This window comes from Mus musculus, chromosome 9, assembly GCF_000001635.26.
Source record: "Mus musculus strain C57BL/6J chromosome 9, GRCm38.p6 C57BL/6J".
NCBI lineage: Eukaryota > Metazoa > Chordata > Mammalia > Rodentia > Muridae > Mus > Mus musculus.
The window spans coordinates 74,954,997-74,972,512 of NC_000075.6; the positions used below are offsets into that span (position 1 = coordinate 74,954,997).

At 43.1% G+C, this 17,516-nt stretch overlaps 1 protein-coding gene and 1 non-coding gene across 5 annotated transcripts in view; both read left to right on the forward strand.

Moving 5' to 3' along the window:
- Positions 1-17,516, forward strand: part of Fam214a (family with sequence similarity 214, member A) — a 79,602-nt gene that overhangs the window by 2,130 nt on the left and 59,956 nt on the right. The gene's annotated exons all lie outside the window — the stretch shown is intronic.
- Gm51280 (predicted gene, 51280) lies at positions 11,747-11,806 on the forward strand. The gene has a single exon (NR_162812.1). It is a non-coding gene; the product is annotated as a predicted gene, 51280 (primary transcript).

Below are 17,516 nucleotides of genomic sequence, written 5' to 3' on the forward strand. Positions count from 1 at the left end.
CTAGGATCCCCCCGCCTCAGTCTCCTAGGTGCAGAGATTACAGGCATACAGCACCACGCCAGCCTCATTTTGCTTTTCAAGGACATCAAAAGAACGTGTTCATCAACTTCTGATTAAGAATAAGGACAGCTCTGAGGGCTGTTTGATATGGTAGTGGTTTAGGAGTGAGGACTTCTTTGATGTGAGTTTGATTCCAAGGAATTGTACAGCAGGTATTGGCGCGTTTGGAAGGAAGGACTAGACAACAGCACTCATCCAAATCTGGGGTTTCAGGATTGGAAATAGTGATTTATCCACCGAGGTGGATTTACAAGAACCTATGCAAATATATATATATGAAAATTGTTATTTTCATATATATGCATATTATACATATATATTTCAAAGTGATTAGAAATACAACTTGTCTAGAACAATACAGCTTTTGGTCATAATAGCTATTAAAATATACTAGGGAGGAGTAGGAGACAGCTATATTTAATTTCAGACTTCAAATTAGTCTTGAATGCTTTACTGTTAAGTAAAATAGGTTTGTGGTTAATGCCTGCTGAAGTGTCATCGAGTGCATCGCTCCTGAGAGGACTGCTGTGGACCATGCTAAGTTTAGATTTTTAGATTACATCAGTGACTGGAAAAACTAGCTCCGAGGTCAGAAGCTGCATCTCAGAATAAACAAGCAAATGAAATCAAAGTCACTGTTTGTCTTGGATTATTGTTAAAAAGTCGCTTTAAAGCCGCAGTAGTGGAAAAACTAGCATTTACAGCAGAGACTCTAGACAAGTTGTTTTATCTCAGGTGGGACTGTAACTAAGCAATACAAGGTTTAGTCATAGATGGATCCAAGTTAGTAAGGAAAATAACCCACTTGTCAAGATTCCCAGGGGAGTGAGTTTCTTAACCCCCTTTATCGTTCTCAGGGAGAAGTGGAGTGATCCCAAGGCCAGGGTTGAGCTTTTATCCCATAAAAGCATTAACTGTCTGGTTCATGGATATTTTGGGGGGAGGGGAAACAAGATTCAGAATAATTACAAATTCTTACTTAAACTACTACAGAAACACTAAAGTAAGTTTTTCACAGATTTTTTTTTTCCATTACTATGTACAGCATGCTCTAGTATGGCTTTCTTTAGCCCAGGCTTGCTTTGTAGCTGAGGCATTGAACTCCTGATTCTCTTGCCTCCATTGGGCAAGTGCTGCCTTTTATTCTAGTAAAAAGAAAGAGAGGCTGGGGAACTGGCTCTGCAGTTCAGAGCGCTCACTTGCTGCTCTCCCAGAGGAACTGAGGTCAGGTTCCAGCACCCATGTCGGGTGGCTCACAAGTACCTGTCACTCCAACTCCAGGGGATCTGAGGCCCTCTTCTGGCCATCACACACACACACACACAGATACACATGCACTCACACAGACGCACATATGAGCACACATGCTTTTTTTTTTTAATATTTACTTTTTTTTTAATTTTCCTCGTTTACATTTAAAATGCTATCCCAAAGGTCCCCCATACCCACCCCCCCAATCCCCTACCCACCTACTCCCCCTTTTTGGCCCTGGCGTTCCCCTGTACTGGGGCATATAAAGTTTGCAAGTCCAATGGGCCTCTCTTTGCAGTGATGGCCGACTAGGCCATCTTTTGATACATATGCAGCTAAAGACAAGAGCTCCCGGGTACTGGTTAGTTCATATTGTTGTTCCACCTATAGGGTTGCAGTTCCCTTTAGCTCCTTGGGTACTTTCTCTAGCTCCTCCATAAGGGGCCGTGTGACCCATCCAATAGCTGACTGTGATCATCCACTTCTGTGTTTGCTAGGCCCCGGCATAGTCTCATAAGAGAGAGCTATATCTGGGTCCTTTCAGCGAAATCTTGCTAATGTATGCAATGGTGTCAGCATTTGGAAGCTGATTATGGGATGGATCCCTGCATATGGCAATCACTAGATGGTCCATCCTTTCGTCACAGCTCCAAATTTTGTCTCTGTAACTCCTTCTATGGGTGTTTTGTTCCCATTTTTAAGAAAGGGTAAAGTGTCCACACTTTGGTCTTTGTTCTTCTTGAATTTCATGCGTTTGGCAAGTTGTATCTTATATCTTGGGTATCCTAAGTTTCTGGGCTAATATCCACTTATCAGTGAGTACATATTGTGTGAGTTCCTTTGTGATTGGGTTACTTCACTCAGGATGATACCCTCCAGGTCCATCCATTTGCCTAGGAATTTCATTTTTTTAATAGCTGAGTAGTATTCCATTGTGTAAATGTACCACATTTTCTGTATCCATTCCTCTGTTGAGGGGCATCTGGGTTCTTTCCAGCTTCTGGCTATTATAAACAAGGCTGCTATGAACATAGTGGAGCATGGCACACATGCTTTTTAAGGGGAAAAGCGTGTGTACAATCCATATAATCTAACCTCAGTTGATGACAGAGGGGGGACTGCTGAAAATTGCAGCTCTGTACTACATCAGAATCTAGAGAAACTAGGTAAGTTTGTGATACTTCCTTCTTGTCTCTAACTTCAACCACTCCACTATTTATTCTCTGTTTATATCTGATGTTATGGCCCCCCTGTATTAGCAGTCTTTGTCAATGATATACTTATTCTTGCTCCTTATTTTTTCTGCTTTTAGTCTGTGCCCTGGAGAACTTGATGATCCTGCCTGATACCAGGTTCTCTGTAAAATGAGAGTAAATGAGTGACCCTCAGGTGCTCACCCAAGAACTGTAAAGTGTGTGTTTTAATGTAGAGACTCAAAACTATTTGCTTAGTAGGGTACAGCCATGTCTATCTACCCTTGTTTTGGGTTTTGGTTTTGGTTTTTCGAGACAGGGTTTTTCTGTGTAGCCCTGGCTGTCCTGGAACTCACTCTGTAGACCAGGCTGGCCTTGAACTCCAAAATCCACCTGCCTCTGCCTCCCAAGTGCTGGGATTAAAGGCGTGTGCCACCTCTGCCCAGCTCTACCCTTGTTTTTTGAGACAAGCTCACATAGCCCGAACTGCCCTGGAACTTGCTATAATGTTTGTAAGTGCACTTGGAGCCTCGTAACCTGTGTGATTGGGTATGGTATTTGGTTGGCTAATAAAAACTGTTAATGCCGGTCGGTGGTGGCGCACGTCTTTAATCCCAGAGCAGAGGCAGAGCAGGCGGATTTCTGAGTTCAAGGCCAGCCTGGTCTACAGAGTGAGTTCCAGGACAGCCAGGACTATACAGAGAAACCCTGTCTTGAAAAACCAAACAAACAAAAACAAAAAACAAAAAAACCAAAAAACTCTTAAGTGGGAATCACAGAAAAATCACAATGCTTTTCATTTATCCTTTCATTTCATATCTTCTGGTTTTTCCCTCTTCATTTCCTGCTTTGTTTTTATCTTTTTAAAAACATTTATGTGTGTGGGTGTTTGTTTTGCTTACCTGTACGTCTGCGCATCGTATGTATGCCTGGTATCCTAAGAGACCAGAAGAGGCCACTGGATTCCCTGGAACTGGAGTTAACAACAGTCGTGAGTGCTGGGAACTGAACCTTGACCTCTGCAAGAGCAGCTCTTAAGCACTGAGCCAAGCCCTCAGCCCCTCAGGGTTTCTTTTTGGTGCTAAGGATTAACTGACGGCCTGTACCCTCAGTATCCTTGGGCTATTTATGCTCTCCGTGAACCTTTTGGAGGGTGAAGCGGGTCTGTTTTTAGAGTTGGGTGTAATTTCCTGTGTAAACCAAAACACAGTTTAAGATCTCTAGCTCTGACATGTATGAAATAGGAGAGACTGTGGAACAGTCTAAGGCTGGATTCTCACATTTTTAATACTTTCTAATTTTTACAAACAATTTTATAGGTATTCTGTATGCACATAATTCAGAAGTTTGTTTTAGGGAGAGGGGGAATTTCTGCTTCTTGGAAATACATTATGGGGCTTGTGTATAACACAGTGGTATAATTAACACATTGTTCAAGGCTCAGTGTCCAGTTCCCAGTGTCCCATGTACTGGATGGATGGACGGATAGATAGATAGATGGACAACAGATAAATTGATGGATTGAGAGTGATATATATGTAGAGAGAGAGGGGGGAGGGAGGGAGGGGGGAGGGGAGACTTGTTCCAAGTATTCAATTTGTTTTTCACGGTAATATTTTGAATTTATGGTTTCTTGGTGTACTACAATGAACAGAGTGATACAAGTGGATTTAGTAGCAGAAGACAAGATCCTCTAGAAATTTGTCAAGTCTGCATCTCAAGGTGTGCTAAAGAAGTTCCTTATATCAGCAGGTTCCTTATATAACCTGTAGGTTGTGGGAAATAGCAGGGAAGTCATTTTCTGCGTGGAGGCCATCACAACCTGAGGAACCGTATTAAAGGGCTGCAGCGTTAGGAAGGCAGAGAGGCACTACTGCCTTATGTGGTGGGTATGCATGGTCAACTCTGCCTGTCAATTAAGTGGACGTTAGAGGTTTTGTTTATACTCAATTAACATGTTACTGTGTAGCAAATGGCTACATTCCACATAGTCAATAGTATTTTCCCTTTTAAAATTTCAGACAGTCCATAACATTCCTTGGGTAATGCTAACAACCTGAGTCCTTGATGTTAATTGCTAATGTGCGCTCTGGAGTCAGAACTGTGTGTCTCTTCTAGCTCACTGTATAATCTTCATCACATTCACTTCTACCGCCTCCCACCTCAAGTACGTAGTGATTGGCGCTCGGTAGAACTAAGTCCCTAACTTTATCGTGGTGAGCTTACAGCTGCTGAGATGTTGGTCAGTTGCAATCTGTACAACAGAGGTAAGAAAGGAAGTGTGCAGTGGCCTAGTGCTGGGCTTTCTATCCATGCATAACCCCCGACCTGGGAAAGTTCAGGAGCATTTAGTAACCTCTTGATATCTAGCTGTCCGGGAAAACATGCAGCCTACGAAGGGATATAGGACATACGTGTAGTTTATTTCTTGATGCCGTCATCTGCTGTTAGAACTACTTTACTATCTGTCTGAGGAGTGGTGTGGTTAGAGTAAGCGTTCCTGGATTACAGGGTTTTACATGGCGTTGCCTGCTGAAGCCAACAGTGTGGTCGCAGAGGGTGAGTGCTTCTGCCTTGGACTCAAAGATGTGCAACTTGGGACCTGACCCCAGTTATACAAATACGGGGTGTCTGGTGCCTCTTTGGAAGTCTTTCAAATGTGACCTTTGTATAGAAGTAATTAAATCATATTCCCACACGCTACAAACATAAAGTATCCCAGTTTTGTCTATTTTAAGTACTGTTTTAGGTTACAGAACTTGTTAAAGACAAACTTCAATTATCAATAAATCAATTATTTAAATATACTGTGTTTCAATTCATATGTAAACACTTTAGATTATGTCTGTGCTTGAGTGGGAACTATTATTAGTGTAAAACTTGATCTACAAACAAAATGTCAACCAATTTGATATTTTTTAAGTCAAAATGGGAGGAATGTGCTTTCTCACCCTTTTGTTATCATTTTACAAATTTTGCCATTAACCTTTGGATTGCCGTGACTTTGGACCTTATTATGTACACATAAACGGTCCTGTTATCTTCAAATGATGGTCTACAGGTAGCTGAAGTAGAATGAAGCCGTGACTAGGACTGGACAGTGTGGCGGGGGAATCAGGTGCCTTCCTTTGGTGGTGTGAACAGTTCATTGTCGGCCTGTGTAAATCAAAAAACAGAAGTGACAGCTGCTGGAAGAAAAGAGATGTTGGCTGTGTTAACTGCAGTGGTCTTTGGCCTGCTCCCAGCGGGAGGTAATGGAGGTATCGGTGACAGCTGATATTCGGGCCTTCCACACAGAGACCCTGTTCTGTGTCCTTTCCAGATATAACTCCCTCAGTCTGCACAGCTACTCAAGCACATAGCTGTTAGCACCTTTGTTGTATGGATGAGTGAAGTGGTTCACAGAGGACTTTAGTTTCTTACACAAGGTATGCAGATAGTTAAAAAGGTGAGTCCCGCTTGAAAGTGTGTTCAAGTATGTGCTCCCAGCCTTGCTGGTAACTAATTTACATCGAGGTATTATAAGGGATTATAACTTAATTGTTGGGGGAAAATGGGCTCAAAGGAGGCTGGCTATCATGCCTGACAACCTGCATTTCATCCCTAAGACCCACGTGGTAAAGGGAGAGAACAGACACAGGCCCATCTCATACACAACACCGACAAACCAAGTGGGCCGGGGAAACCAACAACAGTTATTCCTGAGCTGTGTGACTCTGGACGCTGCCTGTCTTCCTGCCTCCAGTGTCTTCACAATGGGCGTTTTAGTAAATAGTACCTTGGCTTGAGTTACCCTGAAAACGAAATAAGTTAACATACACAATGTGCTGGGAACAGCAGCTGCCGCATAGTGAGCATGCAAATGTGAGCTGCTGTTGTTGCTTTTGGACATTTTCAAAGGGAGAGGCCAATCATTTAGAGAAAGCCGGGCGGGTGGAACAAAGGCGCCGATTCAGCTCCTGCTTCTTCACAGAGGTGCTGTGAGTTAAGAGCGGCCACCCTGTTGGGCTGTCACACACTTATGCTGATGAGCCTTGACACATCGGGCGCTGTCAAGTAATTACTGGCTTGATGTGACTTCTGAGGCTGGGATAGTAAAGGGGTGGACCGAGAAAGCACCCTATGTTTCTGCTTGTCACCCAGTGAAAAGGAAGTGATTTAGTGGACTGAACACTGTCATTTCTCTGTCCAATGAGGGGGAAAAAATCTGCAGGTAGACTTGAGAAACTAATGTATATGTGCAATGAATGATTTAAAATTTCATTTATCTTGAATCAATGATAAATCCTTGTGGTTTGAGCATATTATGTAAACAAGAAATTTAGTTGTTTAAGCAATTAACATTTACATTTATACATTTACCTGGGCTTTGTGTGTGTTTGTTTGTTTGCTTGTTTGTTTCGTGAGACAGAGTCTTACTTTGTATCCCAAGCTGGCCTCAAGCTTGGAGCAATTCTCCTGCCTCTGCTTCTGGAGTGCCAGCTGCACAGGTGCACACCACATCTGAGTTTGTTTACTCTTTGGTCCCTCATATTTTTTTTTTAAGATTTATTTTTTATTTATTATATGTAACTACACTATAGCTGTCTTCACTTTTTCTTCTCTCTCTAGCCCGAAGATTTATTTATTTATTTATTTATTTATTATATGTAAGTACACTGTAGCTGTCTTCAGACACCCCAGAAGAGAGAACATCAGATCTCATTACAGGTAGTTGTGAGCCACCATGTGGATGCTGGGATTTGAACTCAGAACCTTCAAAAGAGCTGAGCCATCTCTGCAGCCCTGGTCCCTCATCTTTGGATCTGATCATGGCAGTGTCTTTCTTCCTTCCTTTTGAAGCTGAGACCTTTTTGAAGTGAGAACCCTAAGCTAAGTGTGACTTACTCCTGGTGTTAGATGTATGTATGGTAAGAGGGACGTCATCATACCCGGCTCTGTTCTCTCTCGGATGGGTTAAGAGGGGATGGGTCAGAATTGAGCCCCGTATGCCAATTCACACATCTCTTAGCCCTCAGAAGGCTGAGATAGGAGGTTGTCACAAATTCAAGGCCAGGCTACAGAATTAGTTCCAAGCCAGTCTGGACTTGAGAGTAAGACATTATGTCCAAAGGAACAAAAGCAAATGACAAAATCAGGGTAGTTCCGTGATTATATCTGAGGTTCCTGGTGAGCTGACTGGGTAAAGACTCCATTTTTAACCCAAACCTTAGTCCCACAGCCACATGAGATGCCTAAAGTCCAGGGTGGGGGAAGCTTCTTTCACATAGAAGGTGCTCATCAGAAACAATACAAGCCTAGATCACGGCTTCCTTTTCTTCACACCCAGTGCCAGTGGCCACCTTGTTGGATTTCAGTTATCACTCGGGGTCTTAGATGCACTCTTCCTTTTATCCAACAAGCCCTCTCCCCAGAACCCCATGGTGCTCCTTGTGTTTCTCTTTGTAGACTGGGACGTCTCTTGCGGTTTTCTTTCGGAGAGGTTTCTTCCCTGATTACCCTAGCGCTCTCAACTCTCTTTGGCTGTTTCTGTTGATATACCTGTTAAACTAGACATCTCTCTTGCTATTCTGTGCTAGCACTCTGCCTTCCTTTGATAGCATTTACCAAACTTTGTAATTAGTTATCTTTTTTTTTCTTTGTTTGCTATGTGTCGATACATGAGGCCTCAGCTGTGTTCCCTGGTTTATCAGTTTTGTAGATGGTAGGTGTGTTGTAGGTGCATATCCTGTACTTGATATACATCTGTTGAGTGAATGAACGAACAAATGCATGAATGAATGAATGAATGAATGAATGAATGAATGAATGAATAGCTAGTACACATCAATGGGAAAGAAATGGAAGCAAGAGAAGGTAGTTGTCATTAACATTAAGTAAAATTCTCTCAATTTAGGTATTTGATTATGACTTCTAGGCTATTATCACAACTTTGTACCTGATTTTTTTTTTCAAATCCATTTAAAAACATTTTCACATTCCAAGATTGGGGAAGGGAGGCAGTGTCTCATGTCCCTCCTAAAGACTGGGATTGCAGGATATGCCGTTGTGCACAGTTTTATGCAGTGCTAGAGATCAGACCCAGGGCTTCTACCAATTGGATTACATCCTCAGCCCAGCATTTTCCTATTTGAAGAATGTGTGTGTGTGTGTGTGTGTGTGTGTGTGTGTGTATCTTCTGTACATACATATTTGTGTATGTTGTAAAGTCTAGTTAGAAATAAAACACTATACAATAAGACGTAGGCAAAAACTGCTTGGTGTCAGTGGTCTCCAGGTTATAGGATTAACAAGTCCTCCACAGACAGATACTTGGAGGAACCTCTGATCACCAACCCCAGGCTTGGTTTGTTCCTGTTGCTCTTTGAGGAGGGAGGGGCGTAACTGGCAGGCTTCCCATTTGCAAGCACAAGAAGACAAGGGAGCAGGATGGAAGAGTAAGAAGAATCAAAGGATGGAGAATTGAGATTAGGAGGTGGTCAGTCACTTACTGGGTTTTGTGACTTGGGTCAAGTCCCAAACCTGTTTTCTCATCAAGAAAATGTGCTTGGCCCAGTCCCTGTTCTGAGCTCAGGTGAGAGGATGTGACAGCAGGTTCTGTAAAGCTGTGGAATGCTATAAACACTCGGGGTTTACCCTGAGGGTAGGACTGTTCCTGAGTAGGAGCTGAGGGCCCAGTGTTCCCCATCGGTCAGGTGCTTCACAGCTGGGGCCACTCTCCTAAGAGCAATTGACACATTTTAGAAAATGAATTACTCCCCATTCCCTGGCTCAAGTTATAAGAGTACAGAGTCATTTGGGGTGATAAATGCATCCTTAGTTTTATTTTTTTCTTTATTTTTAAAGTTTAAATGTCTTATTTAGCCACCCAGGCTGGCCTTGAACTATCTTTACAACCTTTACAGGTAGGACTTGGCCTTTGCCTCAGCCTCAAAGTAGCTAGAGAGAATGGGCCTGCACCACAGGCCCCCCTTGGTTAGACAGTTCTCCAGGAGTGTTAAACTATGGCCTGCATTTACTCAGGTCAGTGGGACCTCCTCTTAGCTGTGGAATATCATGTAACAGGAGGTAAGGACCTGAGATTTTCATGATCAAACCTAGATTGAGATTCTAAAGTCAAGGGCTGGAGAGAGATAGCTCAGTGGTCAAGAGCGGTCGTTATAGAGGGCCTGGGTTCAATTCTCAGCACCTACATGGTGACTCGACTGCCAGTAACCGCCAGGCACTCACATGGTGTGTGTGTGTGTGTGTGTGTGTGTGTATGTACATATATACCACGTATATGGGTACACATGGTATATATGTACACACACACATACCACACATATGTGTATTCACATATTCTAAAGTCAGCATTTGCCAGAACAAAATGACCTTGAGACACATTATCTGAGTAATGGTTCTTTTTGCTCTCTAACATTGTCAACCTGAAGACTTTTGGAAAGTGAGCTGAGAATGTGGCAATGGCAGGAACCATATGCCTCACACAGGCAGGGGTGTGGGTTAGCCCACATGGCTCACGGCTTTCAAGACCCAGCTCATGTATGATCCAGGAAGGGATTTAGGGCTAGCTCTCGTTTTTTGTTTTTCCTCAGCTGATCTGAGGAGTTGAGTATTTCAGAACTCTATTATAAAAATGACTTTTAACAGGACAACAGACCCGACGTCACCTTGGCCGGGCGTTCTGTGCACCATGCAAACTAGAAGTCGAAACCAGCACGAACTGTGCAGTGTTTAGGGCAGATGCCACAGAAAGGGGAAGTAGTTAACTCAGGCACATCTAGGTGTTTCTGGGTGGTGGTGATCAGTTGAGGGTAATGCTAGTGCAGAGAGTGCGGCAGTGGCGGAATGGTGGCCACTAGGAGCTTGGTAGAAAATACAGAATGATGAGCTATTGGCCAGAACTGCATTTTAATAATTGATAGCCTTACCTAGGGATCCACAGGATGTGGACCAGGCTCCCCTTATTCTCTAAGCCCAACTTTCAGGCTTGTTTCATGGTGCTGTGAATAACAAGCAGGGTCATTTAAATACCCTGTGGGGAGAGAAAGGCACGGAATGGTGAGGAGAATTTCTATCTATCATTTTGTAATTGGTTAGCTTTGTAATGTAAAATAAGATAATCTGGTGTCAGTTTTTGGTTTTTCTGTTTGGTTTTGTTGTGTGTGTGTGTCCCCCCCCACCCACCATGGTGATATTTATTCCTATAAGGTTATTTGTAGATTGAATGAAATTATATGACAAAAAGAACTGTATATGTATCAAAAAATAAGTAGGGAGCTATTTATTCTTTTCGTTTGCTTTTTTTTTTTTTTTAAATCAGGGTCTTAGCAAGTAGCTGAGGTTGGCCTTGAACTACTGTTTGTATCTCCAGAGCGTTGGCATTACAGGCTGTACCACCGAAAAAGAGCTGTTCAGTATCTAAGCGTTTATGCTTCTATGTCACCTGCGCTTCCCCCAAGCATACAGATGACTGCGGCAAGGCAGTGGGCATCTAGTGAGGAAAAGGCTTGAAGCATGGAGCTCTCTCAGCAGGCGGCCTGACAGAGCAGTGACCTGAGAATGGGAGTGCACACAAAGGGTGCCCAATTGAGGAGTCTCAGGGAGGTTCCCTCAAGGTCAGAACAAAGGAGGGAAAAATACACACACCTGTATGAGGCAGACTCTGCCTTCCCTGGTTGTGGAATTCAGAATTGTTGTGGAATGAATTTAGATTTTCATGGTGTTGGTTTAATTTTAACACACATATCTATTTCATCTGTAAATCTCAAATGATTAGCAATCCCTTCAGTGTTTTGAGGTCTGCTAAGAAAAGTTATGGTTACACAGATAAAGTGTGTGTGTGTGTGTTTTAGCAGAATCTACCACTCTGCCTTGTAGTTGTTTATCTTGTAACAACTCGAAGTCATCTGAAAAGAGCTGATAACTGCCTGAGTGTCTGAGCTGCGTCTCTGTCAAAGAGCATTGGCACAATTTATGGCAGCCCAGCCCGGGAAGTGGATGTAAAGGCCTGGATGATCTTTAAGAAGACACAGCCGCTATGTTGAGCCTTAAAAGCCATGGATGATTTGTATAGATGGACTTTTTTTTTTCTTTTTTAACAACAGTTACGGATTGAGATGACTCAAAGAACATTGTAAGGAGAGAGTTGCAGTGTAGAGGTGCTGGTGGTTTGAATGAAAATGGTCCCCTCAGGGAATGGCCCTATTTGAAAAGATTAAGAGGTATAGCTTTGGAGGAAGTGTGTCACTGGGGTTATGCTTTGAGGTTTCTAACTCTCAAGCCGGGCCTAGTGACTCTCTCTCTTCTTGCTACCTGTGGATCTGAATATAGAACTCTCGGCTATCTCTCCATCACCATGTCTTCCTGAGTGCTGCCATTCTTCCTGCTATGACAATAATGTGCTAAATACTCTAAACTGTAAGCGGGACCCAGTTTTAAGAGTTGCTGTGCTCAGAGTGTCTCTTCATAGCAACAGAACACTGATTAAAACAAGGTAGAAAGCATACTCTTGGACTGAGGGCTAATTTAGGAATGAAAGAGACTGGATTTTTCAATATCAAACTAAGGACTTTGGACTTAATCTGTTTGACAGTGGGCAATAGTAAGTACTTGTGATGTCTGCAGAAAACATTCTAGAAGAATAGTTGGACTTTCTTTCATTAAGTTAGGTGTAAACAAGCCAAGAGGTATTACTATCTGACAGCCTTGAGATCATGTTTTAGATCTCAGGATTCCATTGTGACCTATACTTATGAAAATTACTCAGCACTATCTTTTGCTCTTGGCAAAATTCCCTCTCTTTTGTTCAACCCTTTGCCTTCATTCTTTGTTTATGAACATAAGGGTTAGTATTCACTATTCTGAAGGTTCTTGGAACTGCTTGTGTGGTGCACAGTCCTAATAATCCTGTTGTCTGCTGCTCTTGGCAGAGCAGTGAGCTGCACTGTTGTTTTGAAGCAGCTACAGGTTCTAACATGTGAGGGAGGAATATACCTGGTAAGGTGGGAAGGCTAGAGGTTCATCTTCCTGCTCTAGACAGTTGCTTGACGAAGCTTTATAAATGCTGTGGGATTAGATGCCTTGAGTGTGGAGGTACCTGCAGCATGGATAAGCTTCCCCAGGAGGCTGTGTGGCGAGGACAGACATGCATCTCTTTTCTTCTCCAGCCACAGAAAGGGTCTCACAACAAAGGTTGAAGGAAGGAGAGCTGGTGGAGTCTTGTTTAAGGTGAGGATAGCATGAAGGAGGAGCTCTGGGGTTTGGGGTCTTAGTTCTCTCACCAGTCTGTGTGAATAGACACCACCTTATGGTGCTCATTCAGCCATGGTCCTCCTCACCTGATGGTTAGATGAGATTACTTCCGGCAGCTCTTCTAGGTTCCGAGTCCCATTACTAGTAAGTCCTTTCTCAATGTTGTTTCCCTGGACTGATTTACTGAGAATGTTTGAAGGATGTAGCCAGACTTGTGAGGAGCTGTGTTCTCATCTTAGTAATGGCTAATGACTATGCAGCGTGAATGCTGGTCCTGGAGGTGTGCTGGCTTGTCAGCTAACCTTGACAGGTATATAATGCCTTTCTGGTAACTCGGGTTGTGGAGTTCAGGCTTCTGAATGGCTCAGGTCAGCGAGAAGGCCTCAGGTTACATATATAATGGCACAGAGTAAATTCTATTAGTGTCTCAGGCTCTGAAAGTGCTTTTGTTACTCAGAAATTACTTTCAGAGCCATTTAGTTGCTAAAAAGCAGAGTGGGAAAGGCTTGTCGAGAATGTGAGGCTCTTTAACTTTTGCAGTTAAGAAAATTAGGCTTGGGCCAGCAGTGGTGATGCCCATCTTTAACCCCAGCACATAAGAAGGAGGTAAAAGCCAGCAGAGCTCTGTAGTTCAAGGTCAGTCTAGTCTGCACAGTGGGTTCCAAAGCAGGCAGGAAGGCAAGCACGCAGGAAGGCAAGCAGGCAGGAAGGCAAGCAGGCAGATGGGCAGGCAGATGACAGACAACAAGGCATGGAGAAAAGAAGTAACCTGTCCACCTTGGTCGCAGATTTCCTACCTGCCCAGCATTTGTGGGACCTGTGCACAGGGCTGTTGTAGCCATTAGTTGAAGGGAGCTGTGGGAAGTGTTCAGTCTACAACTTGATTCTAAATAATTTGCAGTGCTGTTGTCTGTTGCTGTGAATTCTAGCATGCCTTTAATACATAGGTTGAACACAAATTCCAGGTGTTCTGAAGGAAACCTGCAAAGGCCAAGGGTAAGGCCAAGATCAGAGAGGAAGCCGTTCAGACCTCTGAGAAAGAGCACAGGACAAGAGGGAGTGAGCTGTGAAGGAAGTGGGCAGAGTGTCCCGGGCGAAGGCCCTGAATTTAGAAAGAGCCGGGGTCCTGGTGCCGAAGGACTGGTCTCCTCGCTTAAGTTTTTATTCCAAGGGAAGAAGGTGCATCAAACCCCTGGCTGTGTTCCTCCCTCCTGCCACAGAATTGGCTTCATATAATGTTTATAAACAACACTCACATACCTATTGCTTACCTAAGCAACAACAGCACCTTGAGATGAGTACTTCTGCTTCCTTTAGACAGAAGTAGGCAACATATAGTAAGGCCTTTGATTTGATTTGGTTTGGTTTGGTTTGGTTTGGTTTGGTTTGGTTTGGTTTGGTTTGGGTGTGTTTTGAAAGACTCTCACATAGCCCAGCTTGGCCTTGGACTCCCTGCATAGCTGAGAATAACCTTGAACTCCTGATCCTCCGAAATCCTGGGATTACAGTCATGGCTTGCTATGCTTGGATGTTCATATGGTACTTTAGAAAGTAAAACTTGAAAATGTTAGCACACCTTTATAAAGTATATTCAAGTAATTTCAGAGCTGGAGAGTTGACATTGTTGCCTGAGACAACACTCTGTCTTCACGCTGCCAGAGTCACTTGCCAGTCTTCCTACATGCAGTAGGAAAAAAAAAATGGAGCTGGATGTCATAGTAGCTAGTAGCACTTGCCGTTCTTGCAGAACCTATGTCAAGGGGCTCATAGTCACCTATAATTTCAACTCCTGGGGATCTATCTGGTAGTTTGTCTGGCCTCTGAGGGCATCCACACTACACATATGTAAATAAAAGAAAAACGCATATTTCTAAAAATGACAGTTTGGATTTCTTCATTGCTTTTCCGAACATTAATTCCAGAGCCTGCTCTGTGTGTGCTTTTTAGTTAGATAACTAAATAATTTACTGTAGTACTGGTCAGCGCTGGGGATGGAGCGCAGGGCCTTGGTCATGCATTAATAGACCTCCATTGTTACGCTGTGTCCCCATCCCTTTGTGTAACCCTAGCTGACCTTAGACTGCGTGTCCAGTCTTCTACTCAGAGTTTCTAGTGCTGGGATTACAAGTGTTGTCACCTCACTGGGCTGACTAGCTCTGCAGAGCTGCTTTTCTTAGCAGATTTCTGCTACAATTCTCCTGAACTTAATTAGTGTATAGAATCTGTTGCTGATGCCAGTCCCTGTTAATAGAGGGGGCACGATACATTCCAGTGACAGGCATAGGCGTTTGGTGTTGTCACTCACCAACTGCTTTAGTTTCTTTACCCAGCTTCTTAATCTCTAAAATACTATTTCACAAAATTGCAGTTGTTTAAAGAACAGGTGAGCTGGAGAGGTGGCTCAGAGGTTAGGAACACTGGCTGTTCTTGCAGATGCCCTGAATTCAATTCCTGACAACCACATGGTGGCTCACAACCATCTGTAATGGGATCCGATGCCCTCTTCTGGTGTGTCTGAAGACAGTGACAGTATACTCATGTACATAAAATAAATAAGTCCCCTAAAAGAAAGAAAGAACATGTAATTATGGCCTCTCTTATTTATCTCTATGGAAAAGCTTTCAGGAAAACATTGATTTATCAGAATAAAAGTCTTTCTTGGTTCTAGATTTTTACAGTTGACTTGAAAGTAGCCTGCTTTGCACTAACAGGGCATTAGCAAATCCCAGAACACAACTCTGAGGAAGCAAAGGAAGCCCATGTGCATCCGAGCACACGTTTTATATAATGGTGCTAAGATTAACCACATGTAGGGTATTAAAATGGATTCCTATAGCTGATCTTAATGCTTATTAATATGTGACTAATGTATGTGGCAGATATTATTAGACAAAGTGTTTGTCCAGTAGCTTAGATTAAAATAACCCCTGTTCTAGCTCATTTTAAACAATGTAGTATGAATGGTGCCAAAAGAACCAACTAGAACATTTTCTTCTCTCCAAGAGCTTAGGTTTTGTAAACAAGGCTCTGGAGATGTTCTGCGAGTCTCTGCTTCTGCAGCCCATCTAGGTCATTGTAACCCAGAGGGCACAGATGAGGGTGCCAATTCAGTCTCTTTGGGTCTTATTATGATTTATATAAAAATGTGTTTGGCTCTTAATAACAAAGTACTTTGGGGGCTCTTTGGCCACCCAAACCATCTCAGCAAACACAAACATCTTCTTCAGCATCTACATGGGGGAGGAACTATAATTCTCTTTAATTTTCAAAAAGGCTTAGCCATTTTTATAACTGTTAATTGTTACATTTTAACTATCTTGTCTTTCTTGCAACTTAATTATTAAGATCTTAAATGTGACACTGTTTAAGACATATAAAAAATTAAGAATAGAAACTGTTGGTAGTCAAGATCAGCTCCATCCTTTTGTTATTTATCTGTGTTATCTGCCGTGTGTGTGTGTGTGTGTGTGTGTGTGTGTGTGTCTGTCTGTCTGTCTGTCTATCTGTGTATGTGTGCACATGAAACACACACGTGTGGGGAGGTGTTGGAGGAAGGCAGGCCTCTGGATTCTTTTATTATAGCATGGATCTCATGTATCCAAAGGTAAAGAAACTTAAAATACTTTGTTCTGGGAATCCAGCCAAGGGCATTGTACAATCACTGACTACTACAGAGCTGTGTGTCCTTGCCCAGGAAGAGACTTCCATTCTTTTGGTTTTTTTGTTGTTGTTTGTTTTTCGAGACAAGGTTTCTCTGTGTAGCCCTGGCTGTTCTGGAACTCACTTTGTAGACCAAGCTGGCCTCAAACTCAGAAATCTGCCTGCCTCTGCCTCCCAAGTGCTGGGATTAAAGGCGTGCGCCACCACCGCCCCGCGAGACTTCCATTCTTGAATTGCTTGAAAGACAAGTACTAGACTAGGTGGTTTGTGGCATTAGAGAAACCACTATTCCTACTTTGTAAATAAATGAGTACAGGTAGATTCGCTAGGACAGCGTTTAAGTGGCAACATTCCAAATCCTGAGAGCCCCTGTCCTAAGTGATCTTTCCAAGAGGAGTTTGTTTGAAGGTGTCAGCATTTCTGTACTGGGCTGCTCTCAGCCGTCCACTGTGGGAAGTTCTAGTCTAGTTGGATAGCACCTTGCAGCTCTTACACTTTTGTCTTACCTGCCCTTCACCGTGCACTCTTGGAGCATCTGGAAGCCACACTTAATTCACAGGCCCACTGGCGGCTGAGTTTAAGTCCTGCATCTCAGCTCTCATTCTTGCTGGCCTCACTTCTCTTGGGTTGAGTGAGTGATCTGTGTCAAGAAGCGGCAAGGGTCTCCAGCTCTAGCCTTTTGTTGTCTACCTCATGGTCTTGCTGTAGCTACATCAGGCTCCCTGCCTCCCTGTGGCAAGAATGGGGTTTTAAAGATAGATGTTGGTTTGTTTTTGTTTTGTATTTATCCCCCCTTTTGCCCTGGTCCTGGCATGACCTGGGAGCATTCTGCTGCTGAGATGCATCCAGCATTGCTGTGGAGTGGGCTGTGGTGCTAAGTCCTGATTAACAGATAGAAAAAAACAGTGTGGGCTTTCTGTGTTTAAATATTATTCTTATGTGAGGCTATATTTGTCTTATGGATGGAGATGTATGTATGTATGTATGTATGTATGTATGTATGTATGTATGAGATATATGAGAAACAGGCCTCTTATCCTACCTGTTTACCATGCTGAGACAAGAGGAGGCCAAGTTCAAGGTCTGCCTGTGTGCTAC